Source organism: Heterodontus francisci, chromosome 34 (assembly GCF_036365525.1).
Source record: "Heterodontus francisci isolate sHetFra1 chromosome 34, sHetFra1.hap1, whole genome shotgun sequence".
Classification (NCBI taxonomy): Eukaryota; Metazoa; Chordata; class Chondrichthyes; order Heterodontiformes; family Heterodontidae; genus Heterodontus; species Heterodontus francisci.
In genome coordinates, this window is record NC_090404.1 from 19,039,595 (window position 1) to 19,061,404 (window position 21,810).

The 21,810-nt window shown below is 45.4% G+C and overlaps 1 long non-coding RNA gene and 1 pseudogene across 1 annotated transcript; one reads left to right on the forward strand and one right to left on the reverse strand.

Annotated features, from left to right (window-relative positions):
* Positions 1 to 1,808: 1,808 nt before the first annotated feature.
* LOC137349177 (uncharacterized) lies at positions 1,809 to 14,553 on the reverse strand. Its single transcript, XR_010969270.1, has 3 exons — positions 14,381 to 14,553; positions 11,741 to 11,862; positions 1,809 to 5,252 (listed from the first exon to the last, which is right to left on the reverse strand). It is a non-coding gene; the product is annotated as an uncharacterized lncRNA (long non-coding RNA).
* A 1,923-nt stretch (positions 14,554 to 16,476) lies between these two features.
* The window catches only part of LOC137349173 (zinc finger protein 850-like), a 54,987-nt pseudogene continuing 49,653 nt past the window's right edge, over positions 16,477 to 21,810 (forward strand).

Sequence of the window (21,810 nt, forward strand, 5' to 3'; positions counted from 1 at the left end):
AATGTTTTGGCCTCAACTGCTTTCTGTGGTAGCGAATTCCACAGGCTCACCACTCTCTGGGTGAAGAGATTTCTCCTCATCTCAGTCCTGAAAGGTTTACCCCGTATCCTTAGACTATGACCCCTGGTTCTGGACTCCCCCACCATCGGGAACATCCTTCCTGTATCTACCCTGTCAAGTCCTGATAGAATTTTATAGGTTTCGATGAGATCCCCCCTCACTCTTCTGAACTCCAGCAAATATAATCCTAACCGACTCAATCTCTCCTCATATGTCAGTCCCGCCATCCCAGGAATCAGTCTGGTAAACCTTTGCTGCACTCCCTCTAAAGCAAGAACATCCTTCCTCAGATAAGGAGACCACAATATCCCAGGTGTGGCCTCACCAAGGCCCTGTATAATTGCAGCAAGACATCCCTGCTCCTGTACTCGAATCCTCTCGCTATGAAAGCCAACGTACCATTTGCCTTTTTTTACCGCCTGTTGCACCTGCATACTTACCTTCAGCGACTGGTGCACGAGAACACCCAGGTCTCACTGCATATTGCCCTCTCTCAGTTTATAGCCGTTCAGATAATAATCTGCCTTCCTGTATTTGCTACCAAAGTGGATAACCTCACATTTATCCATATTATACTGCATCTGCCATGTATTTGCCCATGCACTTTAATTTTACACGCTTATCTCTTATGTGGGACTTTGTCGAAAGCCTTCTGAAAATCCAAATAAACCACATCCACTGGCTCCCCCTCATCAACTCTACTAGTTACATCCTCGAAGAATTCTAGTAGATTTGTCAAGCATGATTTCCCTTTCATAAATCCATGCCGACTCTGTCCGATTCTACCACTGTTCTCTAACTGCTCTGCTATAAAATCTTTGATAATGGACTCTAGAATTTCCCTCACAACTGACGTCAGGCTGACTGGTCTATAATTCCCTGTTTTCTTTCTACCTCCCTTTTTAAATAGTGGGGTTAGATTAGCTACCCTCCAATCTGTAGGAACTGTTCCAGAGACTATAGAATCTTGGAAGATGACCACCAATGCATCCACTATTTCTAGGACCACTTCCTTAAGTACTCTGGGATGTAGATTATTTTCCTGGGAAAATAAAGACCTGACAAAGTGTGCATTTGGAACAACATTAAGTAATTTGACAGATATCAGAATATTAAACTCCAGCCCAGGTATAGAGTTATCAGCACAACAATTAAACTCTGACTATCAGAATGAACATGTTTCCCTCCTGGGTGTGGAGCAATAACAGCAGAATCCAACCCGAGCAGTCACTTGTGAACTTGCTGGCAAAGAACTGTTTATTCACCACTTGCCTGGCTGAGTCAAACTCCAATAACATTCAGGAAGCTCGACACCATTCAGAACGAAGCAGCCGACTGAGCAGCACTCCCTCGACCACCAGCACACAGTAACAGCAGTGTGAACCATCTACAAGATGCACTGTTGCAACTTGCCAAAGCTCCTTCAACAGCACCTTCCAAACCCACGACCTCTGCCACCTAGAATGACAAGGGCAGCAGGTGTGTGGGAACACCATCACCTGCAAGTTCCCCTCCAAACCTCACACTATCCTGACTTGGAACCACTTCGCTGTTCCGTCACTGGCGCTGGGTCAATATCCTGGAAATCCCTGCCGAACAGCACTGTGAGTAGACTGCAATGGATTAACAAGACAGCTCACCACCACCATCTCAAAGGCAATTAGGGAATGAGCAAAAAGTTCTGACCTTGCGAATGCTGTCCACATTATTAATAGGTCTGGAAATTTGGTGTCAGTAACTTTAATACTAAGAAATATAAGTTGAGCAGATTTTCTGTCCTTTACTGTATTTTATATTGATCCATCAATCAGAGTAAACATGCAAGTCCCATGTGTCCACTGTCACGAGGTCAGCCCGCTGGATGGAATTCAACTTGGAGAAGTGTGAGGTGATGCATTTGGGGAGGTCAAACAAGGCAAAGGAATACATGATTAATGGGAAAATATTGAGAAGTGTAGAAGAAGTAAGGGACCTTGGAGTGAATGTCCACAGATCCCTGAAGGTAGCAGGACAGGTCGATAAGGTAGTTAAGAAGGTATATGGAATCCTTTCCTTTATTAGCCAAGGTATAGAATAAAATAACAGGGAAGTTATGCTGGAACTGTATAACTCATTGGTTAGGCCACAACTGGAGTACTGTGTGCAGTTCTGGTCACCTCATTACAGAAAGGATGTAATTGCACAAGAGAGGGTACAGAGGAGATTTACAAGGATGTTTCCAGGACTGGAAAAATGCAGTTGTGAGGAAAGATTGGATAGGCTGGGGTTGTTCTCCTTGGAACAGAGAAGGCTGAGGGGAGATCAGATTGAAATGTACAAAATTGTGAGGGGCCTGGATAGAGTGGAGGTGAAGGGTCTATTCACCTTAGCAGAGAGGTCAGTGACTAGGGGGAATAGTTCTAAAGCAATGAGTAGATTAGAGGGGAGACAAGGAAAAACTGTTCACCCAGAGGGTGTTAGAGGCCTGAAAGGGTAGTTGAGGCAGAAACCCTCAACTCATTCAATAGAAGTCTGGATATGCACCTCAAGTGCTGTAATCTGCAGGGCTATGGACCAAATGCTGGAAGGTGGGATTGGAATAGGTGGGTCGTTTTTGGCCGGCACAGACACAATGGGCCAAGTGGCCTCTTTCTGTGCCTTAAACTTTCTATGATTCTATGGAACCTCAGACACCCTGAGCTTGATCTCCGGTGTCTCCAGTCCTGACTGCCCCCTTACATCAGTATCCCCTCACTTTTATACCCTGTAGTGATCCAGCTCTGGCACCTGACTCTTCTTTCTCTTCTTTGTCTTCTCTGCTGGGTTTTGTCAGGAAGTGAGGAAAAGACAGCTGGAACTTCTCCAATCTGTGATTTACAAGGACACACTCCCTGGTTCCAACAGTTACTTTTTTTCAGTAATTTTCTCATTATCCCTAAACTACCCTGCCTACTGTTAATTCTGTTATTTCTTACAGTTTCACAATTATAGATGTAAACATCACACAATATAATATAATCTATTCTATGACTCACTCTGGTTTCAGTTTATATTATGGTTCTTCTTCTTCCTTTCCCCTGATCTGATTCATTTCCAATGAGTCGAATCTATGGAATGAAATGTCTCATCAGTGTTGCCATGGTGACCTGTCTGCAGTGAAGCATCTGTTTGAGTTTCTAACTCAGACTAAACTTTTCTATCCCATAATATGCATAATATCAGACATTGGATGTCAATGTATTTTAGTCATGTCAGGTTAATATCTCTAAATCCTACAATCTTTAAAATTGGGAGGACAAGTTGATAAAGTGGTTAAAAAGCACATGGGGTCCTAGGTTTTATAATTCGGGGTGTGGAGTACAAAAGGTCAGAGGTCATGTAAACCTGGGCAAATCATTGGTTCGGCTGCAGTTAGAATATTGGGGCAAGTTTTGGGATCTTACACCAGGAAGGATGTCAAGGCCATGGAGAGGGTGCAGAAGAGATTCACTGAGATGATACCAGGGAAGAGAGGCTTTAGTTATCAGGAGAGATTAGAGAAACTGGGGCTCTTTTCATTAGAACAAAGGGTCATTGGAGATCAGAGGGAGGGCTTCAAAATTTCATCAGGTAAATGAGGAAAAATATTCCCAGGGCAGGTACAGAACAGGTTACAGAGTCTACACTGACCCATCAAACACTCCCAGGACAGGTATGGTAGTGTTACCGATACCTTCCCTGGATACCAGGGCTGGGAAAGGCACTCTGGGAAGTTGAGACTTATCCATGAGAATAACAAAGGTATGAGAACTGAAAGAAACGAGAGATCTAGACTAAAGATGAGGTGTTAGTTGTAGCTCAGTGGTTACATTCTCATCACTGAGTCAGTAGGTTGTGGGTTCAAATCCACCTCCAGAGACTTGAGTATAAAATCTAGGCTGATATCCCACTGCAGTACTGAGAGGGTGCTGCATTGTTACAGGTCCCGTCTTTCCGATGACCCCTTCAACTGAAGGGTATAAAAGATCCATTGATGTTATTCTGAAGAGCAGGGGAGATCTCTCCAGAGTCTTGGTCAATATTCATCACCGAATCAACATCACTAAAACTGATTATCTGGACATTATCACATTGCTGTCTGTGGGAGCTTGCTGTGTGCAAATTGGCTGTCTCATTTCCTGCATTACAACAGTGGCTGCAGTTCAATAGAATTTCATTGGTTGTAAAGTGCTTGGAGACGTCCTGATGTCATGAAAGTCCTGAAAAAAATACAAGTCTTTCTTCGAGAGGAAAAAAGGCACAGAAATGGAACAGGATTTCATTTACTCTCCTCTTATCCCGGAGAAATCAAATGCTCGACACACTGTGTGTTGGAAACAAAGCTAATTTATTTGACATTGATCCAGAAGATGAAACTCCAGCACAGTTAGAGGATTATTAACATCAGTAGAAACAAACTCAAACTGTCAGAATGATCATGGTTCAATCCTGGATGTGATTAACAGCAGCAATAACAGCAGAATCCAACCCCTGCAGTCACTTGTGAACTCGCTGGTGTGCCAGCAGTTTGGATGACTCAGTGAATCCCTTCCCACATACGGAGCAAGTGTACGGCCTCTCCCCAGTGTGTGTGTTTTCGGTGTGCGAGCAGGTCATTTTTACTTTTAAAGTCCTTCTCACATTCAGAACGTACAAAACATCTCTTATCAGAGTGAACAAATTGGTGTTTCAGGAGATGATGTGACTGAGTGAATCCCTTCCCACACACGCAGCAGCTGAAACGGCCTCTCCCCAGTGTGAGTGCGTTGATGAATTTCCAGAAGGGATGGGTAATTAAATCCCTTTCCACAGTCCTCACATCTCCATGGTTTCTCCGTGGTGCTGGTGTCCTTGTGTCTCTCCAGGTTGGATGATTAGTTGAAGCCTCATCCACACACAAAACACGTGCACAGTTTCTCGCCACTGTGAATGGTGCAATGTTTTTTTCAGGGTGTATAACTGGTTAAAGCTCTGTCCACAGTCAGTGCACTGGAACACTCTCACTCGGGTGTGTGTGTCTCGGTGCTTTTCCAGTCACACTGATGTTTGAAATATTTTCCCACAGACAGAACTGACAAACATTTCTCCTTCCACATTCAAAGGCCGATGATGTTCAGATCCTGATGAATCGAGTCAGATCACGATGTGAGGATTGGTTTGCGTTTCCCGTCTGCAAATCCTCTCCTTCTAACATCCTGTAAAAGGATTTTACAAAAGTTAACACCGTCAGTCCGGAAACAATTTTTTCCTCTCTTGTTCCCCCATATAGAATAGAATTATAGAATGGTTACAGCACAGACGGAGGCCATTCAGCCCCTCGTGTCTATGCCAGCTCTCTGCAAGAGCAACTCACTTCATCCCACTCCCCCTGTCTTTCCCCCATAGCCCTGACAATTTCTTCTCTTCTGATAATTATCCAGTTCTCTTTTGAAGGCCTCAGTTGAATCTGTCTTCACCACACTCTCAGGCAGTGCATTCCAGATCCTAACCACTCGCTGTGTAAAAAGGTTTTCTCCTCACGGTGCCATTGCTTCTTTAAACAATTACCTCTGGTTCTGGATCATGATCTGGAACATGTGGTCCAATCAAACTAAAAGAAGCCAAAAGCACACTGGGCTCCTGTAGTCATTGATAGGGGACTTTCTGACCCACGGGAGATCCTGGGTAATTAATCTGCCATTGAAAGCTCCAACTGCTGAATGGATGATTCTTTACATTTCATCCCATTGAGATTGGGGCTGGAGAGCCAATGAACAAAATTATTAAATAAATTATACAGAAATCCAGGCCATCAATTACAGTGTAAAGTACAATGGGACTTCTGTTCTTTACCCACATTGGGACTCAGGAATTAGAGAGATGTTTTCACAATTTGCAGATGACACTAAAATGGGTGGTAGAAATAATAATGTGGAGGACTGCACTGAAATCCAGGAAGACAAACAGGCTGGCAGACTGGACAGATAAATGGGAAATGAAATTCAACATAGTGAAATGTGAGCTGGTTCATTTTGGGAGGAGGAATAAGGAGGCCAGTTATTGGTTAGAATGTAAGAAATTAAATGGAGCAGAGGAGCAAAGAGATCTGGGAACAGAGTCACATAAATCACTAAAAGGAGCAACACAAGTCGATAAGAGAGCAAAGAAAGAGCTGATGTTCTTTTCCAGAGGAATACATTGTAACAGCAGGGAGGGAATTTTAAATTTATACAGAACCCTGATTAACCCTACAGGATTTCCCTGTAGTTTCCAACAGTCAGCTCTTAGATGACCTGCCTTATTACAATGGAAGCACACAGGTCTCCTGGTCTCACTCAATCTTGCAGCACTATCCTTTTTGGCTGGAGGAGGGCCCCCCTGTCTCCTGCTTTTCTCTCTCTCCCAGGACTGCTTGGGCTTCTGTCACCTTCCCACCCTTTGTCCTTTTCGGATTTGTGAAGGTGACTAGGAAAGATTTTCCCCTGGGGAACTGATTTGCATATTAGAGCAAACTCATCAGCCAGAACTGCAGCTTGCCTCGCTCTATGAACTTTGTGTTCTTCCGCATGAGTCTTCATGGAGAGGGGGAGAGAGTTTACAAATTCCTCTAGCAAAATTATCTCTCTGAGGTTTTCATAGCTGGGCTGCGCTTTCCGAGCCCTCAACCAGTGGTCAAAAGCCAGCTGCTTACTTCTCTCAAACTCCAACTAAGTTTGATCAGCTTGCTTCCTGAGAGTTCAAAACTTCTGGCTGTAGGCTTCCGGTACTAGCTCATATGCCCCGAGGATAGCATTTTTTGTCAGTTCATAAATTGATGAACTCCCATCTGGCAACAGGGAATAAACCTCATGGGCTTTTCCTGTTAGCTTACTTTGTAACAGAAGAGTCCAAGTCTCAGCCAGCCACTTTAACTGCCTTGCAAGTTTCTCAAAAGATACAAAAAATGCTTCCACGTCTCCCTCATTGAATTTTGGAATCAATTGGGAAAAATTAACAGTTCTGTACACAGCCCCGCACTTGCATCTTCCACGTTTTCACTGGGGTTACTGTGTTGCCCCCCAAGCTAACCCTAGCCACCTCAGCTCTCTTTCCTCAGGTTCCTTCTGGAAGGTTTTTTCTCTTTATCTCCCCTGTCTTTCTTTCTGTTTCTCTTCTAATTCAGGTTTCCTCTGTTCCAATTGTATCTTTGCCAGCAATACCCTGTCGGAGTCTATTTCTAACCCTGTCTCTGCTTCTTCAGATTCGAGGGAAAAATGGTCCGCCACTATTCTTAGGAGTTCTGATTTCCTAGCCTTGGCACGGAGAGTGATCCCACACTGCTCAGCCATATTTCCCAACTCCTCTATAGATGGTGCCTTTAACTTATCCCAAGTTACTTCATCCTGGCCTGGGTAGTTACTGGCTTCAGTCACAGACATTCTAGCACACACAACCACAAGAAAACCTGGATTGAAATCTTTTCTCTTTTTGATTGGGATTAATTTAAGTTCCCACTTCCAATTTCTTGTTTGTCTGTGGCTCTAATCCCGGACACTAGCCCCCAAATTTCTGCTACGATCAGGTGAGGCAGGGATCTAGGGCTCTCCTCTCAGCCTTTTCCTGGTTTGGCCGTAACAGGGTTTACTTTTTAAAACACCGTGTTTTTAGCTTCCTCTCAATGAGTCCTTGCTCAGTACTCTCTAATTGTAATGGCAAAGAAATCAACCAGACGGGTTTTCTCAGATTTAAACAAGGTGTAAGTTTGTGAACCTTAAAGCTCTAATTCAGTTAAAACTACTAAAATACATGAAGCAAATAGAGATAGAGGAAGAGAAAGAATTAAGGGGGAAAAGGTTTAAAGTAGTAGATGGAATTTAGTTTGTGATTTTGGATTGGATGTAAAGTTTTTGATTGAAGTTAAGTCTTGAAGTTCTCATTGGGGCCCAGTGCACACTTTCAAAATTGTTTCATTGCTCTTCTGTCTTCCGTGGGTCCCTGGAACTTTGTGTGAGAGAGAGATGCTCTCTTCTTGAAGTTCAGTTGCAGTCTTTTCCCAAAACTGTTCTGCGTCAGGCACAATTCAAAAAACCCCAGTTTGACCAGCAGGCTAGTCATGTGACTAGCTCCTCGTATGGAGCAGCCTTGCATGCGAGCTTTGTGGATTACACCAAGCTTACCAGATGCTCTCAGTGGGGGGGGGGGGGGGGGGCGGTGTTGGTGACGTGTTGGCTCAATGACTCTCAATGTCTCTTGATCATCTCTATTGACAAAACCCATCTGGCTGATTGAGTCAGCAAGTACTTCCATTGACTTCTTCATGCAACTGCCTTTTAGAATGCAAATGTGCAGCCATGTTTTCAGCTACTGTTCTGGTCTTTTTAAGCAAGTTTGTTCAAGGCCCAGTAACAGTTCAAACAAAATTATGTTCCATGTGACAAAATTAATATGTTTCATTTTGGCAGGTGTGGTTTCTGTCACAACATTAAGAGGCCAAATAGAGAATTTAGGAGGAATGTCTCGACTCAGAGAGTGGTGAGAATTTGGAACTCACTGCCATGTGGAGTGGTTGAAGCAGATAGCAATGATGTGTTTAAGGAGAGGCTCAATACATTTATGAGGAAGAAGGGAATAGAGGGACATGGGGCAGCGTGGGATGAGGTATTTAGAGTGGGAGCAGGCTCATGTGGATTATAAACACCAGAACAAACTAGTTGGGCTGAACGGCCTGTTTCTGAGCTGCAAATCTGTGTATGCACAGCAGGTGTGATTAATGTTTGGGTTTACAGGGCCCAGGGGTGGATTAATGCTCGGGTTTACAGGGCCCAGGGGTGGATTAATGCTCGAGTTTACAGGGCTCGGGGGTGGATTAATGCTCGGGTTTACAGGGCCTAGGGGTGGATTAATGCTCGGGTTTACAGGGCCCAGGGGTGGATTAATGCTCGGGTTTACAGGGCCCAGGGGTGGATTAATGCTCGGGTTTACAGGGCCCAGGGGTGGATTAATGCTCGGGTTTACAGGGCCCAGGGGTGGATTAATGCTCGGGTTTACAGGGCCCAGGGGTGGATTAATGCTCGGGTTTACAGGGCCCAGGGGTGGATTAATGCTTGGGTTTACAGGGCCGGGGGTGGATTAATGCTGGGGTTTACAGGGCCCAGGGGTGGATTAATGCTCGAGTTTACAGGGCCCGGGGGTGGATTAATGCTGGGGTTTACAGGGCCCAGGGGTGGATTAATGCTCGGGTTTACAGGGCCCGGGATGAATTTTTTTTTATTCATCCGTGGGATGTGGGCATCTTTGACTAGGCCAGCATTTATTGCCCATCCCTAATTGCCCTTGAGAAGCTGGTGGTGAGCTGCTTTCTTGAACTGCTGCAGTCCATGTGGTGTAGGTACACCCACAGTGCTGTTAGGAAGGGAGTTCCAGGATTTTGACCCAGCGACAGTGAAGGAACGGCGATATAGTTCCAAGTCAGGATGGTGTGTGGCTTGGAGCGGAACTTGCAGGTGGTGGTATTCCCATGTATTTGCTGCCCTTGTCCTTCTAGGTGGTAGATGTTGCGAATTGGGAAGGTGCTGGCTAAGGAGCCTTGGTGTATTGCATCTTGTAGATGGTAGCACACTGCTGCCACTGTGCGTCGGTGGTGGAGGAAGTGAATGTTTGTAGATGGGGTGCCAATCAAGCGGGCTGCTTTGCCCTGGATGGTGCAAAGCTTCTTGAGTGTTGTTGGAGCTGCACCCATCCAGGCAAGTGGAGAGTTTTCCATCACACTCCTGACTTGTGCCTTGTAGATGGTGGACAGGCTTTGGGGAGTCAGGAGGTGAGTTACTCGCCACAGGATTCCTAGCCTCTGACCTGCTCTTGTAGCCACGGTATTTATATGGCTACTCCAGTTCAGTTTCTGGCCAATGGTAACTCCCAATATGTTGATAGTGGGGGATTCAGCGATCATAATGCCATTGAATGTCAAGGGGAGATGGTTAGTATCTGTCTTGTTGGAGATGGTCATTGCCTGGCACTTGTGTGGTACAAATGTTACTTGCCACTTATCAGCCCAAGCCTGGATATTGTCCAGGTCTTGCTGCATCTGGACACGGACTGCTTCAGTATCTGAGGAGTCGCGAATGGTGCTGAACATTGTGCAATCGTCAGTGAACATCCCCACTCCTTACAATGGAGGGAAGGTCATTGATGAAGCAGCTGAAGATGGTTGGGCCTAGGACACTACCCTGAGGAACTCCTGCAGTGATGTCCTGAAGCTGAGATGATTAACCACCAACAACCACAACCATCTTCCTTTGCACTAGGTACAACTCCAACCAGCGGAGATTTTTCCCCCTGATTCCTATTGACTCCAGTTTTGCTCGGGCTCCTTGATGCCATACTCTGTCAAATGCAGCCTTGACGTCAAGGGCAGTCACTGTCACCTCACCTCCATTAATGCTCGGGTTTACAGGGCCCAGGAGTGGATTCATGGAAGATCTGACTCTAAGTTTTGGACCATGCCCCCTAGTACTAGATTCCCCAACCAGTGCAAATACTTTCTCTCTTTCGACCCTCTCAGTTCCAATTAATATCTTGAAAACTTTGATCAAATCACCCATTAACCTTATAAATTCCAGGGAATACAACTCTTATGGAGAGGTGATTCATTCTGGCAAAAGGGATAGGGAGGGGCCAAAAATACTTAATGGCACATTTATAAAGGTTTGCAGGGACAGGGGGGCCCGGGGATCATGTGCATAGCTTATTGAAGGTGGCAGGGCATAATGAGAAAATAATTAGCAAAGTGCACGGGATCTTAGGCTTCATAAAATAGGGGTATTGAATACAAAAGCAGGGAAGTTTTGCTGAACCTTTATAAAGCTCTGTTTAGGCCACAACTAGAATATTGTGTCCAGTTCTGGTCACCACACTTTAAGAAGGATGTGAAGGTCCTTGAGAGGGTGCAGAGGAGATTTACCAGAATGGTTCCAGGGATGAGGGAATTTAGCTACAAGGATAGGTTGGAGAAGCTGGGGTTGTTCTCCTTGGAGTAAAGCAGGTCGAGGGGGAGATTTAATTGAAGTAGACAAAATTATGACAGGCTTAGATAAGGAAAAACTGTTCTTCTTGCAGCAAAGCAGGTGGAGGGGGTCTGATCGAGGTGTGCAAAATTACAACAGGTTTAAATAAGGAACACAAAGAAAAGCTGTTCCCATTAGCTGATGGTACAAGGACTAGGGAACACGGATTTAAGGTTTTGGGTAGGAGATACAGGGGATGTGAGGAATAATATTTTCACACAGCAAGTGGTAATGACCTGGAATTTGCTGCCTACGAGGATGGTGAAAGCAGAGACGATCAATGATTTCAAAAGGAAATTGGATGGGCACTTGAGGGAAATAAACCTGCAGGATTACGGGGATAGAGCGGGGGAATGGGACAGACTGGATTGCTCTACTGAGAGCTGGCATGGAATCAAAAAGCTGAATGTCCTCCTTCGGTGTTGCAATGACTATGACTCATTTGTGTAATCTCTATTTGTTATTTAACCCTTGGAGTCCAGGTATCATTCAGGTAAATCTACACTGCACTCCCTCCAAGGCCAATACATCCTTCCTAAGATGTGGTGCTCAGAACTGAACACAATACACAAGGTGTGGTCTAAACAGGACTTTGTGTATCTCAGTGCTTTTCCAGTCACATTGATACCTGAAATCTTTTCCCACAGACAGAACAGACAAACCTTTTTCCTTCCACATTCAAAGGCTGATAATATTCAGGTCCTGATGAATCGAGTGACTGTCAGATCTTGATGTGATGTTTGGTTTCAGATTCTCCATCTGCGGATTCTCCCATTCTAACTCCCTGTAAAAGGAGTTTACAAAAGCCATCACTGTCAGTCCAGGATAGAAAGTCACAACATTCTCACCTCCCGCTTCCTGGTCCAGGAGGGCCGCGCATGCGCCCTGCAGCATATTGTACCCTTGAAAGCTGGCGGTCGTTAACCCCGGGCCTGTCACCGGGAGAAGCCCCGCAACTGCCACCCCGCTCGGTGCAAACGCGGGACCGGGAGCTGCTTATTGGGGGTTTTGAGGTCTACACCGGGTGCTTCTGAAGCCTCCCCGCTCACTTACTGGCTATAGATGTGACTCGCACCAGGCCTGCTCCAAACGCTGTTCTGCACTGCGCCTGTGCACTGGTCTCCTGTGGCGTGAATAGGGAACATTCCTGACCTTGCGGAATGTTGGGTGAAAGCTCCATCATTGAAGCCCCACCAAGTGAATTGTGATGTCTTCTGCAGCAATGGGATGATGAATGGGCCAGACCAACATAAAATTAGGAAACAAATTATACAGAAACCCAAGTGCATGGAGTCTCCATTATCCACCAGAAAGAAGGGGAATGGGAACTCAGGACCAATCAAGAGTCTGACAAGATGGGTCAGCCAGGACAGTCCTGTTTGTGGATTTTAGGAAGGAGGTAGATGTGGGCTGTCTGGAGCTGTGGGACTATGAGGTTGGAAGCTGTAGGCGGAAGATCGTGTCAGCCTTTTCCTGCCCCACTGAACTTATTTCTTCCTATCTTGACTAACTTTTCTCTCCGGTCCAATCTCTTCCCACCTACAACGGTGACTCTTCTGACGCCCTACGTCATTTTGACAATTTCCAGTTTCTTGGCCCTAACCGCCTCCTCTTTACTATGGACGTCCAATCTCTCTACACCTCCATCCCCCACCAGGATGGTTTGAGGGCTCTCCGCTTCTTCCTTGAACAGAGGCCCAACCAGTCCCCGTCCACCACCACCCTCCTCCGCCTGGCTGAACTTGTTCTCACATTGAACAATGTCTCCTTCAACTCCACTCACTTCCTTCAAGTAAAAGGTGTCGCTATGGGTACCCGCATGGGTCCTAGTTATACCTGTCTTTTTGTGGGATATGTCGAACATTCCTTGTTCCAGTCCTACTCAGGCCCCCTCCCCCAACTCTTTTTCCAGTACATTGATGATTGTATCTGTGCTGTTTCCTGCTCCCGCCCCGAACTGGAAAACTTCATCAACTTTGCTTCCAATTTCCACCCTTCTCTCACCTTCACATGGTCCATCTCCAACACTTCCCTTCCCTTCCTCGACTCCTGTGTCTCCATCTCTGGGGATAGGTTGTCTACTACTATTCATTATAAGCTCACCGACTCCCACAGCTACCTCAACTACACTTCTTCACACCCTGTCTCCAGTAAGGACTCCATTCCATTCTCCCAGTTTCTCTGTCTCTGATGCATCTGCTCCGATGATGCAACCTTCCACAACAGAGCTTCTGATATGTCTTCCCCTTTACTCAACCGAGGATGTCCCCCCAACCCCCACTGTGGTTGACAGGGCCCTCAACCATGTCCTGCCCATTTCCCGCACCTGTGCCCTCACCTCTTCCCGTCCCTCCCAGAAATGCGACAGGGTTCCCCTTGTCCTCACTTCCCACCCTACCAGCTTCCACATTTAAAGGATCATCCTCGCCATTTCTGCCACCTCCAGCGTGATGCTTCTACCAAACGCATCTTCCCCTCCCCTGTCAACATTCCAAAGGGATCGTTCCCTCCGCGACACCCTGGTCCACCCCTCCATACCCTTGACACCTCCTCCTCTTCCCACGGCACCATCCCATGCAGTCTCAGGTGGTGTAATACCTGCCCTTTCACTTCCTCTCTCCTCTCCATCCAAGGCCCCAAACACTCCTTTCAGGTGAAGCAGCAATTTATTTTGTACTTCTTTCAATGTAGTATACTGTATTCGCTGCTCACAATGTGGTCTCCTCTACATTGGGGAGACTAAATGCAGATTGGGTGACCACTTTGCAGAACACCTCCGCTCAGTCCGAAAACATGACCTGCCCACATCTCTGTCCTGTATTTGCTGCAGTGTTCCAGTGAACATCAATGCAAGCTCGAGGAACACCACCTCATTTACTGATTAAGCACGCCACAGCCCGCCGGACTGAACGTTGAGTTTAATAATTTCAAAGCAACACGGGCCCCGCTCCCCCATTTTTTATTTTTAGTTTTTTTTTAAAAATTTGATTTCAAATTGTTTCATCATTCAAATTTTTTTTCTAATCATGTGCCTGCCCACTGATTTTTTTCATGTTTGCGCTTTTGGCTAGGGCTTTCATTATTCTGTCATTTAACACCCTCTCTGCACTAACGCTTTGTATTTCAGCACACCATTAACATACCCTTTGCCTTTGCCCCATGACCTTCTGGTCAGTTATTCTCTGTGACCCTCTGTCCTAGCAACACCTTGCCTTTTGTTATCTCTTGCCCCAACCCCTCTTTATTTGCTTAAAACCTAATTATTTTGTAACCGTTGCCAGTTCTGATGAAAGGTCACAGACCTGAAACGTCCACTCTGCTTCTCTCTCCAGAGATGCTGTCAGACCTGCTGAGTGTTTCCGCCACATGACTGGCACATGCGCAAAGGCGGCCTCATCGACGAGAACGTCACTGTCTGCAGCTGCCAGTATGAAAGATGGCGCCGCTCAATTTGACACAAAAGCGCGAATTAAAACCCACACCACCTCAATGGTCGCGCGATCTCCGCTCCAACCACTCAGCCACCGCTTCTCTTCCCTGCTCCCTCCCGCGGCCGTCCGTTCGCCATTCCCGACGACTCGGCGCTCCACTGCTTGCCGCTCCCATCGCGAGGTTCCACGGCCGGGCTTCATTCCCGGCGCCGGAGAAATGTTCCCGCTTCACGCCACTGGAGCGCAGGCGCATTGCTCAGCAGTGGTTTGGAGCACGCGCGGTGCTGAACCGCCCTTCGCGCAAGCGCAGTGCCCAGCGGTGTGCAGAGCATGCGCTGTGCGAGTGATGGTGACAGAGCTGGCCTTTTGTGAGTCGCATCTGGGGATATCAGGGCAGGTACACACACTGCTTCCCCTTTTCCTCCTGGGCTGTTTTACTGGAGTCGTGTTGCTGAGTGTGTCTAAACTCTGTCTCCCTATCCCGGTAATGTCGGTGGATTGGAGGTTGCTGTGAGTGTTGGACTATGTTGCCTCTCCTCATTCTTCCTCCTTCTCCCACTCCGAGTTCCAGGCTGCAGGCTCTGGTGGCTCAATGCACCTGGAACGTTAACCCTGTTTCTCTCTCCACAGATGCTGCCTGACCTGCTGAGCATTTCCAGCATTTCCTCCTTTTAATTTCAGATTTTCAGCATCCCCCAATATTTTGGTTTTATTTTATTGCAAGTGTTGCTCACAGAACTGAGTCAAGAAACACAGGCGGACCAGTTAAGAGCTGGTGTTTATTGGGAGTGGGTGTTGGATGTGGCATTTGCTCTCTGACCTCCTGTGTTGGTCTTTTTTGTTGCATCGGTTTGATCTGGAGTGGAGATGGAGGAGAAGCAGCTGCTGGCTTTAATCCCGAGAACTTGTGAGCCCAGTCGGGCCCAACAGTTTCCAATGTGAGACGGTCAAGGGTGGGGAGGCCGCTCAATAAACACCAACCACCCAATGTGATACTTGTTTCAGTAACAAGTATTTCTGTCGAGGCTTTTAATCCATTTTACATATACAGATGTTGTTACTTTATTCTTGGGATTCGGGTGTCACTGGCCAGACCAGCATATATTGCCAATCCCCAGTTGCCCATTGAGATGGTGATGGTGGGCCGTCTTCTTGAACCGCTGCAGTCTGTGTGGTGAAGGTGCTCCCACAATGGTATTTGGGAAGGAGTTACAGGATTTTCACCCAGTGAATGGGCGGCGCAGTGGTTAGCACCGCAGCCTCACAGCTCCAGGGACCCGGGTTCGATTCTGGGTACTGCCTGTGCGGAGTTTGCAAGTTCTCCCTGTGTCTGCGTGGGTTTTCGCCGGGTGCTCCGGTTTCCTCCCACAGCCAAAAGACTTGCAGGTGATAGGTAAATTGGCCATTGTAAATTGCCTCTAGTGCAGGGAGGTGTTAGGAAATATGGGATTACTGTTGGTATAAATGGGTGGTTGTTGGTCGGCACAGAGTCGGTGGGCTGAAGGGCCTGTTTCAGTGCTGTATCATAAAATAAAATAAATGATGATGAAGGAAAGGTTCTGTCAAAGTTCTGGTCGAGATGTCGATACATAAAATACCTCTCCTTCGTTCCCTGCTCCTCCCACCTTGCCCTGACTTTTTTTTTAATCTCTCTTTTTTTTCCTCCCAGAGACTGGGTGGCAGGTTCCTTTCCCTGAAGGACATTAGTGAACCAGTTGGGGTTCTCAGTCAATCCAGCAGCTTTCATGGTCACTTTTTCCTTGTGCCGGCCCCATCAATTACCAGATTCATTCAGCTCCATTTCACAACCTGCCTTTGTTCTCTCTCACTTTTGTTTTGTTTTGAATAAGTGACACAGGTTTTCAGAAGGGGAGGAATTACAGCCGTGAAATGCAAAGCAAACGTCAGATCAGGATCTGAAGGAGTCGCCCAATTTATCGTAACCCGAATATCACCGGATTTTGAACATGCAAGGATAAAGCACCAATCACAGTGGGGAGAAACTGTACACGTGTTCTGTGTGTGGACGAGGTTTCAGCCGATCATCTGGCCTGTCGAATCACACTGGGAAGAAACCATGTAAATATGGGGACTGTGGGAAGGGATTGAATTATCCAGTTGAGCTGGAAACTCATCCACGCAGTCACACCCTGGAGAGGCCGTTCAGCTGCTCCAAGTGTGGGAAGGGATTCACACAATCATCCGACCTGCTGAAACACCAGCGAGTTCACACTGGGGAGAGATCTTCTAAATGTCCATTCTGTGGGAATTGCTGTAAAAGTTCTGCGGAACTGATGTCCCAGCAACATGTGCACACTGACGAGAGACCATTCAGGTGTTCTCACTGTGGGACTGGGTTCAAGCGCTCATCTGAACTCACTGCACACGAGCGCATTCACACTGGGGAGAGGCCGTTCTCCTGCTCTGAGTGTGGGAAGGGATTTACTCAGTTATCCACCCTGCTGAAACACCAGCGAGTTCACACTGGGGAGAGACCGTTCACCTGCTCTGAGTGTGGGAAGGGATTTACTCAGTCATCCAGCCTGAAGACACACCAGCGAATTCACACTGGGGAGAGACCTTTTAAATGTCCATTCTGTGGGAATTGCTATAAATGTTCTGCTGAACTGATGTCCCATCAACGTGTTCACACTGACGAGAAACCATTCAGGTGTTCTCACTGCGGGACTGGGTTCAACCGCTCATCTCAACTCATTGTCCACCAGCGTGCTCACACTGGGGAGAGGCCGTTCTCCTGCTCTGAGTGTGGGAAGGCATTTACTCAGTTATCCACCCTGAAGACACACCAGCGAGTGCACACTGGGGAGAGGCCGTGGACCTGCTCAGAGTGTGGAAAGGGATTCGCTACTTCATCTGAAGTGCTGAAACATCAGCGAGTTCACACTGGGGAGAGGCCGTTCACCTGCTCTGAGTGTGAGAAAGGATTCACTCACTTATGCAACTTGCTGATACACCAGCGAGTTCACACTGGGGAGAGGCCGTTCACCTGCTCAGAGTGTGGGAAAGGATTCACTCACTCGTCCAACTTGCTGACACACCAGCGGGTTCACACTGGGGAGAAGCCATTCACCTGCTCCAAGTGTGGGAAGGGATTTGCTACTTCATCCGCCCTGCTGACACACCAGCGGGTTCACACTGGGGAGAAGCCATTCACCTGCTCAGAGTGTGGGAAGGGATTCACTACTTCATCCCACCGGCTGACACACAAGCGAGTTCACACTGGGGAGAGGCCATTCACCTGCTTAGAGTGTGGGAAGAGATTCACTAATTCAACTGCCCTGCTGACACACCAGCGAGTTCACACTGGGCAGAGGCCATTCACCTGCTCAGAGTGTGGGAAGGGATTCACTACTTCATCTGCCCTGCTGACACACCAGCGAGTTCACACTGGGGAGAGGCCGTTCACCTGCTTAGAATGTGGGAAAGGATTCACTACTTCATCCGCCCTGCTGACACACCAGCGAGTTCACACTGGGGAGAGGCCATTCACCTGCTTAGAGTGTGGGAAGGGATTCATTCGATCATCCCACCTGCTGAAACACCAGCGAGATCACAAGTAGCTCAGGGATGAGAAATATTCACCAAAAAGCGGATTTCAGACATTGGGGTTTTGGAAACCCACCAGTGGCTTCTAGCTATCCGACCTTAACCAAAAGACTGGCTTTAAAAAAAAAAAAAATTGGAAGTGTCAGTTCACTGACAGTTCTGATTTTTTAATGCCGGACTACAACAAAGCTGCCCTGAGGTCTTTTTAGCTGTTTTTAAGCCGTCTTTGTTTTTTATAATCTTCCACCTTGGTGGAAATGAACTTCAACCAGGAAAGCAAGTGGGTGGAACTTTATACTCCTTCACAACTTCCATGTGCCAGTCTTCTCTAAGTGGCCAGAAAGGAGGTGTGTGTATTCTCATGGACCTGAGTTATTTTTTCTCCTCTGATTAAAATAAAAGTGTGTGTGCCTTTAAGCCTCTGGTTAAAAAACAGTGCACCTTTAAGGGAGAGAAGATTCTAGAAATCTGGAGACACGGTGTACCACTGCTGCATTTAGGTTACCCTGAGCAACAGGAGAGACAGGTCACATGGTGTGCTGCGTCCATTTTGACTGTATGTAACTGGCAGAAACCGGTTTGAAGCAGTTGGTTCTGAGAGCCATTCCAGTGAGGCAATCTGGAGAAAGGAGTAGTTCTGTTCTCAAGAAAAAGTCTACAAAGCTTAAAGTCAAATTAATTCCCTAAGTAAATAAGAGAAGCTTTTCTTTCTTAAATTATTTCTATTGCTGTGCTCATCGTTGAAAGAAAGGTTTAATACTACTGACCGAACTGTTGAATCAAGTATTTTCATCAAATCCAGATGGAGACTTTGAGTAAACTTTGGTAATCTTCACGTCAGAAGAACTCTTTCACCAGGAACGTAAAACACAAAGACTTTCTTATTTATCCTTAAGGGACTGCTAATTTTTAAACTACTTTTTAAAAAAAACTAGTTAACTGCTGTTACTTTTGAGTGGGAGAGTTAGATTAAAATAAGTTATAAGATCTTTAGACATAGGTTTATCTTAGTGTTTAAGATTTAGTTTTAATAATTAGTTATTTTGTTGTCTAAAGATAAACGGTTAAGTCTCTTTCATTCTGGGGATACAAGAGTGTTTAATTTGGTTGGGTTTTTTTCCGATTTGGTGAAAGCTTCATAATATGCTGTGACCTGTGGAGTGACGGGACTGAATTAACAGTGTGTTGCTCCTGCCGCCGTTATAACATATTTAATTGCTGGCTTCTCCAGGATCATATTTAATTGGGTGGCTCGTGTCTGGGATCAGAATCAGACTAATTGTGTGGTGGGTGGGGGGGGTGGGGGGGGGCGGGGGGCTCACGTTTGGAATCATATTAATTACTTGTCTCAGGGATATCACATAAATTGGGGGTCTCACGTCTGGCATCATATTAATTGCTCTCGCGTCTGGGATCATATTAATTGGAAACTTGATTGTTGGGATCCAAATCTAATGCAATTACAAAAATAAAAGTAACCGTTTTCTTGTATAATAAGGCACAGTCTATACCATTTTAATGACATTAGCGGTTGCAGCAGAATTTCAGGGTAAGGCGAATGCTTCCCTCAGTGACTTGATAACTTCAACTAAGAATAAACTAAAAGAATTGGCAGTAAAATTGGGGTTAGAATTGAAATCAGGTGCCAGAAGAAGACGACAAGGAACAAGAAGGTAGTAGGTCAGAGAGTAATGTCGTGGTATTGGCTCGGATTCAGTTAGAAATGAAAAAAACTGGAGCTTCAACAGGAAAAAGAAAAAGCAATTGCAATAAGAAAACTTGAATTGGAAAAAGAGGAAAAGGAGTGTATTTCCGAGAGAAAGTGAAAGAGAAGAGAGGGAACTAAGACAAAGGGGTGGTCTTGACTCCGGGGATAATTCAGGTCAGGAAGAATCTTAATTCAGCTCAGGGCCCAGCGAAAAGCTGCTTAAATTTATACAAGCCAAATTAATTCCCTAAGTAAATAAGAGAAGCTTTTCTTTCCGAAGAAATTATTTGTATTCCTGTGCTCATCGTTGAAAGAATGGTTTAATACTACTGACCGAACTGTTGAATCAAGTATTTTCATCAAATCCAGATGGAGACTTTGAGTAAACTTTGGTAATCTTCACGTCAGAAGAACTCTTTCACCAGGAACGTAAAACACAAAGACTTTCTTATTTATCCTTAAGGGACTGCTAATTTTTAAACTACTTTTTAAAAAAAAACTAGTTAACTGCTGTTACTTTTGAGTGGGAGAGTTAGATTAAAATAAGTTATAAGATCTTTAGCCATAGGTTTATCTTAGTGTTTAAGATTTAGTTTTAATAATTAGTTATTTTGTTGTCTAAAGATAAACGGTTAAGTCTCTTTCATTCTGGGGATACAAGAGTGTTTAATTTGGTTGGTTTTTTTTCCGATTTGGTGAAAGCTTAATAATATGCTGTGACCTGTGGAGTGACGGGACTGAATTAACAGTGTGTTGCTCCTGCCGCCGTTATAACATATTTAATTGCCGGCTTCTCCAGGATCATATTTAATTGGGTGGCTCGTGTCTGGGATCAGAATCAGACTAATTGTGTGGGGGGGGGGGGGGCTCACGTTTGGAATCATATTAATTACTTGTCTCAGGGATATCACATAAATTGGGGGTCTCATGTCTGGCATCATATTAATTGCTCTCGCATCTGGGATCATATTAATTGGAAACTTGATTGTTGGGATCCAAATCTAATGCAATTACAAAAATAAAAGTAACCGTTTTCTTGTATAATAAGGCACAGTCTATACCATTTTAATGACATTAGCGGTTGCAGCAGAATTTCAGGGTAAGGCGAATGCTTCCCTCAGTGACTTGATAACTTCAACTAAGAATAAACTAAAAGAATTGGCAGTAAAATTGGGGTTAGAATTGAAATCAGGTGCCAGAAGAAGACGACAAGGAACAAGAAGGTAGTAGGTCAGAGAGTAATGTCGTGGTATTGGCTCGGATTCAGTTAGAAATGAAAAAAACCGGAGCTTCAACAGGAAAAAGAAAAAGCAATTGAAATAAGAAAACTTGAATTGGAAAAAGAGGAAAAGGAGAGTATTTCCGAGAGAAAGTGAAAGAGAAGAGAGGGAACTAAGACAAAGGGGTGGTCTTGACTCCGGGGAAAATTCAGGTCAGGAAGAATCTTAATTCAGCTCAGGGCCCAGCGAAAAGCTGCTTAAATTTATACAAGCCAAATTAATTCCCTAAGTAAATAAGAGAAGCTTTTCTTTCCGAAGAAATTATTTGTATTCCTGTGCTCATCGTTGAAAGAATGGTTTAATACTACTGACCGAACTGTTGAATGCCTATCACAAACCAAGTATTTTCATCAAATCCAGATGGAGACTTTGAGTGAACTTTGATTATCTTCACCTGAAAAGACCTCATTCACCGGGAACGTAAAACACAAAGACGTTCTTATTTTGTTTATCCTTAAGGAACTGCTAATTTTAAAACTATATTTTCAAAAAAAACTAGTTAACGATTGTTAGTTTTGAGTGTATGTATGTATGGGGGAGTTAGATTAAAATAAGAAGTTATAAGATCTTTAGGCATAGGTTTATCTTAATAGTGTTTAAGATTTAGTTTTAATAAATAGTTCTTTTGTTGTTGTTGAAAGATACCTGGTTTGATCTCTTTGATTCTGAGGATACTAAAGTGTTCAATTTGGCTGTTTTTTTCCGGTTGTGACCCCTGGAGTGACGGGACTGAATTAGCAGTGCAT